Source organism: Petromyzon marinus, unplaced genomic scaffold, assembly GCF_048934315.1.
Source record: "Petromyzon marinus isolate PM22_M1 ecotype Great Lakes invasive population unplaced genomic scaffold, UKy_Petmar_22M1.pri1.0 PM_Scaffold_228, whole genome shotgun sequence".
Lineage (NCBI taxonomy): Eukaryota > Metazoa > Chordata > Hyperoartia > Petromyzontiformes > Petromyzontidae > Petromyzon > Petromyzon marinus.
This window is the reverse complement of record NW_027423200.1, coordinates 46,465-59,858: the sequence shown is the minus strand read 5'-3', so window position 1 is coordinate 59,858 and position 13,394 is coordinate 46,465.

Below are 13,394 nucleotides of genomic sequence, written 5' to 3'. Positions count from 1 at the left end.
TATGGGGAGACTTTAACATTGAAGTCTATGGGAGACTTTAACATAGACGTCTATGGGAGACTTTAAGATTGAAGTCTATGGGAGAATTTAACATTGAAGTATATGGGAAAACTTTAACACTGAAGTCTATGGGAGACTTTAACATTGAAGTCTATGGGAGACTTTAACATTGATGTCTATGGGAGACTTTAACACTGAAGTCTATGGGAGACTTTAACATTGAAGTCTATGGGATACTTTAACATTGAAGTCTATGGGAGACTTTAACATTGAAGTCTATGGGAGAATTTAACATTGAAGTATATGAGGAAACTTTAACATTGAAGTCTATGGGGAGACTTTAACACTGAAGTCTATGGGAGACTTTAACACTGGAGTCTATGGGAGCCTTTAACACTGAAGTCTATGGGAGACTTTAACATTGAAGTCTATGGGAGACTTTAACATTGAAGTCTATGGGATACTTCAACATTGAAGTCTATGGGAGTCTGTTACACTGAAGTCTATGGGGAGACTTTAACATTGAAGTCTATGGGAGACTTTAACATTGAAGTCTATGGGGAGACTTCAACATTGAAGTCTATGGGAGTCTGTAACACTGAAGTCTATGGGGAGACTTTAACATTGAAGTCTATGGGAGACTTTAACATTAAAGTCTATGGGGAGACTTTAACATTGAAGTCTATGGGAGCCTTTAACACTGAAGTCTATGGGAGACTTTAACACTGAAGTCTATGGGGAGACTTTAACATTGAAGTCTATGGGAGCCTTAAACACTGAAGTCTATGGGATACTTTAACACTGAAGTCTATGGGAGCCTTTAACATTGAAGTCTATGGGGAGACTTTAACATTGTAGCCTATGGGAGCCTTTAACATTGAAATCTATGGGAGCCTTTAACACTGAAGCCTATGGGAGACTTTAACATTGACGTCTATGGGGAGACTTTAACATTGAAGTCTATGGGAGACTTTAACATAGACGTCTATGGGAGACTTTAACATTGAAGTCTATGGGAGACTTTAACATTGAAGTCTATGGGAGACTTTAACACTGAAGTCTATGGGAGACTTTAACATTGAAGTATATGGGATACTTTAACATTGAAGTCTATGGGAGACTTTAACATTGAAGTCTATGGGAGAATTTAACATTGAAGTATATGGGGAAAATTTTTGATTTAAAGCTTTCGTGACTGCAGTAATTCATATTCTTAGTTTTTTCGGTAAAGTCACGTTGAAGAGAAACAACCGTTTGAGTTATGGTCGAAACGTCGTGAGAATTTTTTATTGTTTTATATATTTTGTTATTTTGTTGTTTCTCTTCAACGTGACTTTACCGAAAAAACTAAGAATATATATGGGGAAACTTTAACATTGAAGTCTATGGGGAGACTTTAACACTGAAGTCTATGGGAGACTTTAACACTGGAGTCTATGGGGAGACTTCAACATTGAAGCCTATGGGACACTTTAACATTGAAGTCTGTGGGGAGACGTTAACATTGAAGTCTATGGGGAGACTTTAACATTGAAGTCTATGGGAGCCTTAAACACTGAAGTCTATGGGATACTTTAACACTGTAGCCTATGGGAGCATTTAACATTGAAATCTATGGGAGCCTTTAACACTGAAGCCTATGGGAGACTTTAACATTGACGTCTATGGGGAGACTTTAACATTGAAGTCTATGGGAGACTTTAACATAGACGTCTATGGGAGACTTTAAGATTGAAGTCTATGGGAGAATTTAACATTGAAGTATATGGGGAAACTTTAACACTGAAGTCTATGGGAGACTTTAACATTGAAGTCTATGGGAGACTTTAACATTGATGTCTATGGGAGACTTTAACACTGAAGTCTATGGGAGACTTTAACATTGAAGTCTATGGGATACTTTAACATTGAAGTCTATGGGAGACTTTAACATTGAAGTCTATGGGAGAATTTAACATTGAAGTATATGAGGAAACTTTAACATTGAAGTCTATGGGGAGACTTTAACACTGAAGTCTATGGGAGACTTTAACACTGGAGTCTATGGGAGCCTTTAACACTGAAGTCTATGGGAGACTTTAACATTGAAGTCTATGGGAGACTTTAACATTGAAGTCTATGGGATACTTCAACATTGAAGTCTATGGGAGTCTGTTACACTGAAGTCTATGGGGAGACTTTAACATTGAAGTCTATGGGAGACTTTAACATTGAAGTCTATGGGGAGACTTCAACATTGAAGTCTATGGGAGTCTGTAACACTGAAGTCTATGGGGAGACTTTAACATTGAAGTCTATGGGAGACTTTAACATTAAAGTCTATGGGGAGACTTTAACATTGAAGTCTATGGGAGCCTTTAACACTGAAGTCTATGGGAGACTTTAACACTGAAGTCTATGGGGAGACTTTAACATTGAAGTCTATGGGAGCCTTAAACACTGAAGTCTATGGGATACTTTAACACTGAAGTCTATGGGAGCCTTTAACATTGAAGTCTATGGGGAGACTTTAACATTGTAGCCTATGGGAGCCTTTAACATTGAAATCTATGGGAGCCTTTAACACTGAAGCCTATGGGAGACTTTAACATTGACGTCTATGGGGAGACTTTAACATTGAAGTCTATGGGAGACTTTAACATAGACGTCTATGGGAGACTTTAACATTGAAGTCTATGGGAGACTTTAACATTGAAGTCTATGGGAGACTTCAACACTGAAGTCTATGGGAGACTTTAACATTGAAGTCTATGGGAGACTTTAACATTGATGTCTATAGGAGACTTTAACACTGAAGTCTATGGGAGACTTTAACATTGAAGTATATGGGATACTTTAACATTGAAGTCTATGGGAGACTTTAACATTGAAGTCTATGGGAGAATTTAACATTGAAGTATATGGGGAAAAATTTTGATTTAAAGCTTTCGTGACTGCAGTAATTCATATTCTTAGTTTTTTCGGTAAAGTCACGTTGAAGAGAAACAACCGTTTGAGTTATGGTCGAAACGTCGTGAGAATTTTTTATTGTTTTATATATTTTGTTATTTTGTTGTTTCTCTTCAACGTGACTTTACCGAAAAAACTAAGAATATATATGGGGAAACTTTAACATTGAAGTCTATGGGGAGACTTTAACACTGAAGTCTATGGGAGACTTTAACACTGGAGTCTATGGGGAGACTTCAACATTGAAGCCTATGGGACACTTTAACATTGAAGTCTGTGGGGAGACGTTAACATTGAAGTCTATGGGGAGACTTCAACATTGAAGCCTATGGGACACTTTAACATTGAAGTCTGTGGGGAGACGTTAACATTGAAGTCTATGGGAGACTTTAACATTGAAGTCTATGGGAGCCTTTAACATTGAAGTCTATGGGAGACTTTAACATTGAAGTCTATGGGGAGACTTTAACATTGAAGTCTATGGGAGCCTTAAACACTGAAGTCTATGGGAGACTTTAACATTGAAGTCTATGGGAGACTTTAACATTGAAGTCTATGGGAGACTTTAACACTGAAGTCTATGGTAGACTTTAACACTGAAGTCTATGGGAGACTTTAACATTGAAGTATATGGGAGACTTTAACATTGAAGTCTATGGGGATACTTTAACATTGAAATCTATAGGAGCCTTTAACACTGAAGTCTATGGGATACTTTAACAGTGAAGTCTATGGGAGACTTTAGCATTGAAGTCTATGGGGAGACTTTAACACTGAAGTCTATGGGAGACTTTAGCATTGAAGTCTATGGGAGACTTTAACATTGAAGTCTATGGGAGACTTTAACATTGAAGTCTATGGGGAGACTTTAACATTGAAGTCTATGGGAGACTTTAACATTGAAGTCTATGGGAGACTTTAACATTGAAGTCTATGGGGAGACTTTAACATTGAAGTCTATGGGAGACTTTAACATTGAAGTCTATGGGGAGACTTTAATATTGAAGTCTATGGGAGACTTTAACATTGACTCATAAAGACCCACAGAGATCCTGCGAGACTCATAGAGACCCACAGAGACCCATAGAGACCCATACTCATAGACACCCATATAGAATCATAGAGACCCATATAGCATCATAGAGACCCACAGAGACCCATATAGAATCATAAAGACCCACAGAGACCCATACTCATAGAGACCCATACTCATAGAGACCCACTTAGATCCAGAGAGACCCACAGAGACCCATATAGAATCATAGACACCCATAGAGACCCACAGAGACCCATAGATACCCATAGAGACCCATATATATACCAAAAATAAATAAACTGAAAAATAAACTTAAATAGAATCACATAGACCCACAGAGACCCACAGAGACCCTTAGAGACCCACAGAGACCCATAGACACCCTTAGAGACCCACAGCGACCCATAGAGACCCACAGAGACCCATAGAGACCCACAGAGACCCATAGAGACCCATATATATACCAAAAATAAATAAACTGAAAAATAAACTTAAATAGAATCATAGAGACCCACAGAGACCCACAAAGATCCACAGGCTGTGTGGGGATGCGCTGATTGGCTGGTTGAGGTGAAAGTGGGGCGGGTCAAAGGGAGTTTCCCCCTTCCTGTGATGAGGATGGCGCTGATTGGCTGGCTGAGGCAACAGAGGGGGGGGTGGAGCCTGTTATGGGCGGAGTCTCCCTCCCCCCTCCACTGTGGTGAGTGTGGGGGTAGAGAACGCTGATTGGCTGGCTGAGGTCAAAGTGGGTGGTAAGCTGTGGGGGGGTCCACAATGGGCGTGGTCCTGTGGTGAGGGGATAGACTTGAAAGTACCTGAGCAGTGCCGGAGGGCGGGGCGAGGGTGGTTGTGGGTGTGTGGGCGTGTCCTCATTGGTTGTGGAGGTTGGGGGCGGGGCCAGAGGGCGGGACGAGGGTGGTTGTGGGTGTGTCCGCAGTGGTGTGGGGCGGGGCCGAGTCTATATAAGGGAGACCTCCTCAAGGCCATCGGCTCATTCAGTCAGCCCAGGGCTGACTGTGGTTGCTGTCTGGCTCTGCGTTCGCCGTTCTATTCAATATCGACGCTTGCCTCTCTGATCGGCTCGGCTCGCACGCACAGGCTGATCAGATCGAACCAAAACCACCCAACCCCCCCCCCTAAGCGAGTTGATTGATTTTTTTTATTTAAACAAAAATATAAAACACGCAGAAAATTCAGTTGCAGGGGTAGGGGGGGGGAGTTTTGTAGCGAACTTAAGAGGCGACAATGCGGACCTCGTCAGGCAAGCTGTCCATGGTGCTAGCGGTGTCACTCACGCTGGTGGTCACCCTCGCAGCTCTGATGAGGCTGCCCGGTGGTGCTGGTGCTGGTGGTGATGGTGGTGGTGGTGGTGCTGCTGGTGGTGCTGCTGGTGGTGGTGGTGGTCATGGTGGTGGTCATGGTGGTGATGGTGGTGGTGCTGGTGCTGGTGGTGATGGTGGTGATGGTGGTCATGGTGGTGATGGTGGTGGTGCTGGTGCTGGTGGTGATGGTGGTGCTGCTGGTGATGGTGGTGATGGTGGTGGTGCTGGTGGTGGTGCTGGTGGTGGTGCTGGTGGTGGTGCGGGTGGTGGTGCTGGTGCTGGTGGCGATGATGGTGGTGATGCTGGTGGTGGTGGTGGTGCTGCTGGTGGTGCTGGTGATGCTGGTGATGATGGTGGTGGTGGTGGCGATGCTGGTGGTGATGCTGGTGATGATGGTGGTGGTGGTGGTGGCGATGCTGGTAGCCAGGGGCCCCGTGCCGGCGTCGAACCGACGAGGCCCGTGGCTGCCCGCGGGCCGCCCGTGGCCCCGTGGCCGCTGCCGCCCGGCCGCTCGAGGGCACGGAGGCGACCACGTGGTCTCGGAGACGCCGCTGCCGTGGTGGGCACGAGAACAGCAGCAGCAGCATCATCATCAGCATCATCAGCAGCATCAGCAGCAGCATCAGCAGCAAGAGCAGCACCATCAGCAGCAGCAGCACTACCATCATCATCAGCAGCAGCAGCATCATCAGCATCATCAGCAGCAGCATCATCAGCAGCAGCAGCACTACCATCATCATCATCAGCAGCATCATCAGCAGCAGCAACAGCAGCAGCAGCACTACCATCAACATCAGCAGCAGCAGCACCATCAGCAGCATTAGCAGCAGCAAGAGCAGCAGCAGCATCACCTTCATCAGCAGCAGCAGCAAGAGCAGCAGCATCATCAGCAGCAGCAGCAAGAGCAGCAGCAGCAAGAGCAGCAGCAGCATCAGCAAGAGCAGCAGCATCAGAAGCACCATCATCAGCATCACCATCATCAGCAGCAGCATCAGCAGCAAGAGCAAGAGCAGCATCAGCAAGAGCAGCATCATCATCATCAGCAGCAGCAGCCTCAAGATCGGCCCCACCGCCACCACCATCAGCAGCAGCATCAGCAGCAAGAGCAGCATCATCATCAGCAGTAGCATCATCAGCAGCAGCAGCATCAACAGCGGCCCCACCACCACCACCACCATCATCATCTGCATCATCAGCAGTAACAGCAGCAAGAGCAGCATCATCATCATCATCAGCAGTGGCATCACTGTCAGCGCTGCTGAAATCCTCTCTGTCATCACTACTGTCATCAGCATCATCATCAGCATCATCATCATCAGCAGCAGCATCATCAGCACCCAAACCACCACCACCACCACCATCATCACCGCGTTCACTCTCATCCATCCTATCACTGCGATCTCGCGCTGCTGATGTTGCTGCTGCTGATGCTGCTGATGATGCTGCTGATGATGATTCTGGTGGTGGTGGGGCTGCTGATGATGATGCCGATGGCGAATCGCTCCGCGTGACGGATGTGTTCGTGGCCGTGAAGACTTCCTGGAAGTTCCACGCGACGCGAATGCGTCTCTTGATGAAGACCTGGCTGGGACTGGCCAGGGACCACGTGAGTTGACTCATTCAACTCATTCATTCATTCACTCATTCATTCACTCAGTCAGTCATTCACTCAGTCGCTCACTCATTCATTCACTCACGCACTCATTGACTCACTCATTCACTCACTCATTCACTCATTCATTCACTCATTCATTCAACTCAGTCATTCACTCAGTCACTCACTCATTCACTCACTCATTAACTCACTCATTCACTAATTCACTCATTCATTCACTCATTCACTCACTCATTCACTCACTCATTCACTCACTCATCGACTCACTCATTCACTCACTAACTCAACCACTCACTCATTCACTCATTCATTCAACCACTCACTCATTCACTCACTTATTAATTCACTCATTAATTCACTCATTGACTCACTCACTCAAACACTCACCCGATCAATCACTCACTCACTCAACCACTCACTTCTTCACTCACTCGTTCACTCATTCACTCACTCATTCACTCATTCACTCACTCAACCACTCAACCACTCACTCATTCAATCACTCATTCACTCACTCACTCATTCACTCACTCACTCATTCAACCACTCACTCATTCAACCACTCATTCAACCACTCACTAAACTCAATCATTCACTTACTCAACCGCTCACTCATTCACTCACTTATTCACTCACTCAACCACTCACTCGCTCACTCACTCGCTCAACCACTCACTAACTCAATCATTCACTCATTCACTCACCGACTCACTCACCTATATTGTGTGTATATAGTGTGTGTGTAACTGTGTATATATATAGTGTGTGTAATTATGTATGTGGAGAGTGGTGGTGCCCTGGTTAGCGCACTGTGTGTGGTGTGTAGTACATAGATACTGCTGCTACTCGCTAGCTAACAAGCACTTGCCCCTACAGCCCTGCTAGAGGCTACCTGGGTGAGCTTTGTCTGTGTGCGTGGTGTGTGTAGTACATAGACACTGCTGCTGCTACTCGCTAGCTAACACCACTTGCCTCTACAGCCCTGCTAGAGGCTACCTGGGGGAGCTTTATCTGTGTGTGGTGTGTGTAGTACATAGACACTGCTGCTGCTACTCGCTAGCTAACAAGCACTTGCCCCTACAGCCCTGCTAGAGGCTACCTGGGTGAGCTTTGTCTGTGTGCGTGGTGTGTGTAGTACATAGACACTGCTGCTGCTACTCGCTAGCTAGCAGCACTTGCCCCTACAACCCTGCTAGAGGCTACCTGGGGGAGCTTTGTCTGTGTGTGTGGTGTGTGTAGTACATAGACACTGCTGCTGCTACTCGCTAGCTAACAGCACTTGCCCCTACAACCCTGCTAAAGGCTACCTGGGGGAGCTTTGTCTATGTGTGGTGTGTGTAGTACATAGACACTGCTGCTGCTACTCGCTAGCTAACAGCACTTGCCCCTACAGCCCTGTTAGAGGCTACCTGGGGGTAGCTTTGTCTGTGTGTGTGGTGTGTGTAGTACATAGACACTGCTGCTGCTACTCGCTAGCTAACAGCACTTGCCCCTACAGCCCTGCTAGAGGCTACCTAGGGGAGCTTTGTCTATGTGTGTGGTGTGTGTAGTACATAGACACTGCTGCTGCTACTCGCTAGCCAACAGCACTTGCCCCTACAGCCCTGTTAGAGGCTACCTAGGTGAGCTTTGTCTGTGGAGCGGTGGCACTTTGATTGGCGTTGTGTAACGTGAGCCCCGTGCCATCTGCTGCTTGCAGTGAGCTTTGAGTTGTAGCTGTGAGGGGGAGAGAGAGACTCACCTACACACAGACACACACACACAGAGACTCACCTACACACAGACACACACACACAGAGACTCACCTACACACAGACACACACACACAGAGACTCACCTACACACAGACACACACACACAGAGACTCACCTACACACAGACACACACACGCAGAGACTCACCTACACACAGACACACACACACAGAGACTCACCTGCACACAGACACACACACACAGAGACTCACCTACACACAGACACACACACAGAGACTCACCTACACACAGACACACACACACAGAGACTCACCTACACACAGACACACACACACAGAGACTCACCTACACGCAGACACACACACACAGAGACTCACCTACACACAGACACACACACACAGAGACTCACCTACACACAGACACACACACACAGACACTCACCTACACACAGACACACAGACACTCACCTACACACAGACACACAGACACTCACCTACACACACAGACACTCACCTACACACAGACACACAGAGACTCACCTACACACAGACACTCACCTACACACAGACACACACACACAGAGACTCACCTACACACAGACACACACACACAGAGACTCACCTACACACAGACACACACACAGAGACTCACCTACACACAGATACACACACACAGACTCACCTACACACAGACACACACACACAGAGACTCACCTACACACAGACACACACACACAGACACTCACCTACACACAGACACACAGACACTCACAGACACACAGACACACACCTACACACAGACACACAGAGACTCACCTACACACAGACACACACACAGAGACTCACCTACACACAGACACACACACACAGAGACTCACCTACACACAGACACACACACAGAGACTCACCTACACACAGACACACACACAGAGACTCACCTACACACAGACACACACACAGAGACTCACCTAAACACAGACACACAGAGACGTACCTACACACAGACACACACACAGAGACTTACCTACACACAGACACACATACAGAGACTCACCTACACACAGACACACACACAGAGACTCACCTACACACAGATACACACACAGAGACTCACCTACACACAGACACACACAGGGAGACTCACCTACACACAGACACACAGAGACTCACCTACACACACACACACACAGAGACTCACCTACACACAGATACACACACAGAGACTCACCTACACACAGACACACACACAGAGACTCACCTACACACAGACACACACACAGAGACTCACCTACACACAGACACACACACAGAGACTCACCTACGCACAGACACACACACAGAGACTCACCTAAACACAGACACACAGAGACGTACCTACACACAGACACACACACAGAGACTCACCTACACACAGACACACACACAGAGACTCACCTACACACAGACACACACACAGAGACTCACCTACGCACAGACACACACACACAGAGACTCACCTACACACAGACACACACACAGAGACTCACCTACACACAGATACACACGCAGAGATTCACCTACACACAGACACACATACCGAGACTCACCTACACACAGATACACACACAGAGACTCACCTACACACAGATACACACACAGAGACTCACCTACACACAGACACACACACAGAGACTCACCTACGCACAGACACACACACACAGACTCACCTAAACACAGACACACAGAGACGTACCTACACACAGACACACACAGAGACTCACCTACACACAGACACACACACAGAGACTCACATACACACAGACACACACACAGAGACTCACCTACACACAGATACACACACAGAGACTCACCTACACACAGACACACACAGGGAGACTCACCTACACACAGACACACAGAGACTCACCTACACACACACACAGAGACTCACCTACACACAGACACACACACAGAGACTCACCTACACACAGACACACACACAGAGACTCACCTACACACAGACACACACACAGACAAACAAAGACAAAGATCCCCCCAATAGCCTTAACAGACTGTAGGGGCAAGTGCTGTTAGCGAGCACCTATGAAGGCCGTAACGGCACACGAAGGGGTGGGTGGCCAGCACCACGCCCGACCGCCTTTGTCTCCCTAGTGGCGATGTTTACTACACCGCACTAGGTACTCATTTGAGGCTGATGGGTCTCTGTGTATCTCTATGGGTCTCTATGTATCTCTATGGGTCTATATGGGTCTCTATGTATGTCTATGGGTCTCTATGTATGTCTATGTATCTCTATGGGTCTCTATGTATCTCTATGGGTCTCTATGTATTTATATGGGTCTATATGGGTCTCTATGTATCTCTATCGGTCTCTATGTATGTCTATGGGTCTATATGGGTCTCTATGTATGTCTATGGGTCTCTATGTATCTCTATCGGTCTCTATGTATGTCTATGGGTCTATATGGGTCTCTATGTATGTCTATGGGTCTCTATGTATGTCTATGTATCTCTATGGGTCTCTATGTATCTCTATGTATTTCTATGGGTCTCTGTGTATCTCTATGGGTTTATATGGGTCTCTATGTATGTCTATGAGTCTCTGTGTATCTCTATGTATCGCTATGGGTCTCTATGTATCTCTATGGGTCTCTATGTATGTCTATGGGTCTCTATGTATCTCTATGGGTCTCTATGTATGTCTATGGGTCTATATGGGTGTCTCTATGTATGTCTGTGTCTATATGGGTCTCTATGTATGTCTATGGGTCTCTATGTATCTCTATGAGTCTCTATGTATCTCTATGGGTCTCTATGGGCCTCTATGGGTCTCTATGTATCTCTATGAGTCTCTGTGTATCTCTATGTATCTCTATGGGTCTCTATGTATCTCTATGGGTCTATATGGGTCTCTATGTATGTCTATGGGTCTCTATGTATGTCTATGTATCTCTGTGGGTCTCTATGTATCTCTATGGGTCTCTATGGGTCTCTATGTATGTCTATGTATCTCTATGGGTCTCTGTGTATCTCTATGGGTCTCTATGTATGTCTATTGGTCTCTGTGTATCTCTATGGGTCTCTATGTATCTCTATGTATCTCTATGGGTCTCTGTGTATCTCTATGGGTCTCTATGTATGTCTATGTATCTCTATGGGTCTCTATGTATGTCTATGTATCTCTATGGGTCTCTATGTATCTCTATGGGTCTCTATGTATGTCTATGGGTCTCTGTGTATATCTATGTATGTCTATGAGTCTCTATGCGTCTCTGTGTATCTCTATGGGTCTCTGTGTATCTCTATGGGTCTCTATGTATCTCTATGGGTCTCTATGTATCTCTATGGGTCTCTATGTATCTCTATGGGTCTCTATGTATCTCTATGGGTCTCTATGTATCTCTATGGGTCTCTATGTATCTCTATGGGTCTCTATGTATCTCTATAGGTCTCTATGTATCTCTATGTATCTCTATGTGTCTCTATGTGTCTCTATGGGTCTCTATGTATGTCTATGTATCTCTATGGGTCTCCATGTATCTCTATGGGTCTCTATGTATGTCTATGGGTCTCTGTGTATCTCTATGTATCTCTATGAGTCTCTATGGGTCTCTGTGTATCTCTATGTATGTCTATGAGTCTCTATGGGTCTATATCGGTCTCTATGTATGTCTATGGGTCTTTATGTATCTCTATGTATGTCTATGAGTCTCTATGGGTCTCTGTGTATCTCTATGTATCTCTATGGGTCTCTATGTATCTCTATGTATCTCTATGTATCTTTATGTATGTCTATGGGTCTCTATGTATGTCTATGAGTCTCTATGCATATCTATGTATCTCTATGGGTCTCTGTGTATCTCTATGTATCTCTATGGGTCTCTGTGTATCTCTATGTATCTCTATGGGTCTCTGTGTATCTCTATGTATCTCTATGGGTCTCTGTGTATCTCTATGTATCTCTATGTATCTCTATGTATGTCTATGGGTCTCTATGTATCTCTATGGGTCTCTGTGTATCTCTATGTATCTCTCTGTATCTCTATGTATGTCTATGGGTCTCTATATATCTCTATGGGTCTCTGTGTATCTCTATGTATGTCTATGGGTCTCTGTGTGTGTTAATTCCATGATCTCGAGATTTATATTGGTCCCCGGCTGGTGGTGATGGTGATGGTGGTGGTAGTGGTGGTGGTAGTGGTGGTGGTGGTAGTGGTGGTGGTAGTGGTGGTAGTGGTGGTGGTAGTGGTGGTAGTGGTGGTGGTAGTGGTGGTGGTAGTAGTGGTAGTGGTGGTGGTAGTGGTGGTAGTGGTGGTGATGGTGATGGTGGTAGTGGTGATGGTGGTGATGATGGTGGTGATGATGGTGGTAGTGGTGGTGGTAGTGGTGGTAGTGGTGGTGATGGTGGTGGTGATGGTGGTGATGGTGGTGGTGGTGATGGTGATGGTGGTGGTGATGGTGGTGGTGGTGGTGATGGTGGTGGTGGTGATGGTGGTGGTGGTGGTGATGGTGGTGGTGGTGGTGATGGTGGTAGTGATGGTGGTGGTAGTGGTGGTGGTAGTGGTGATGGTGGTGGTGGTGGTAGTGGTGGTGGTAGTGGTGGTGGTGATGGTGGTGGTGGTGGTAGTGGTGGTGATGGTGGTGATGGTGGTGGTGGTGATGGTGGTGGTGATGGTGTTACCATGTCAGTGTGGTGGTGGTGGTGGTGGTAGTGGTGGTAGTGGTGGTGGTAGTGGTGATGGTGGTGGTAGTGGTGGTG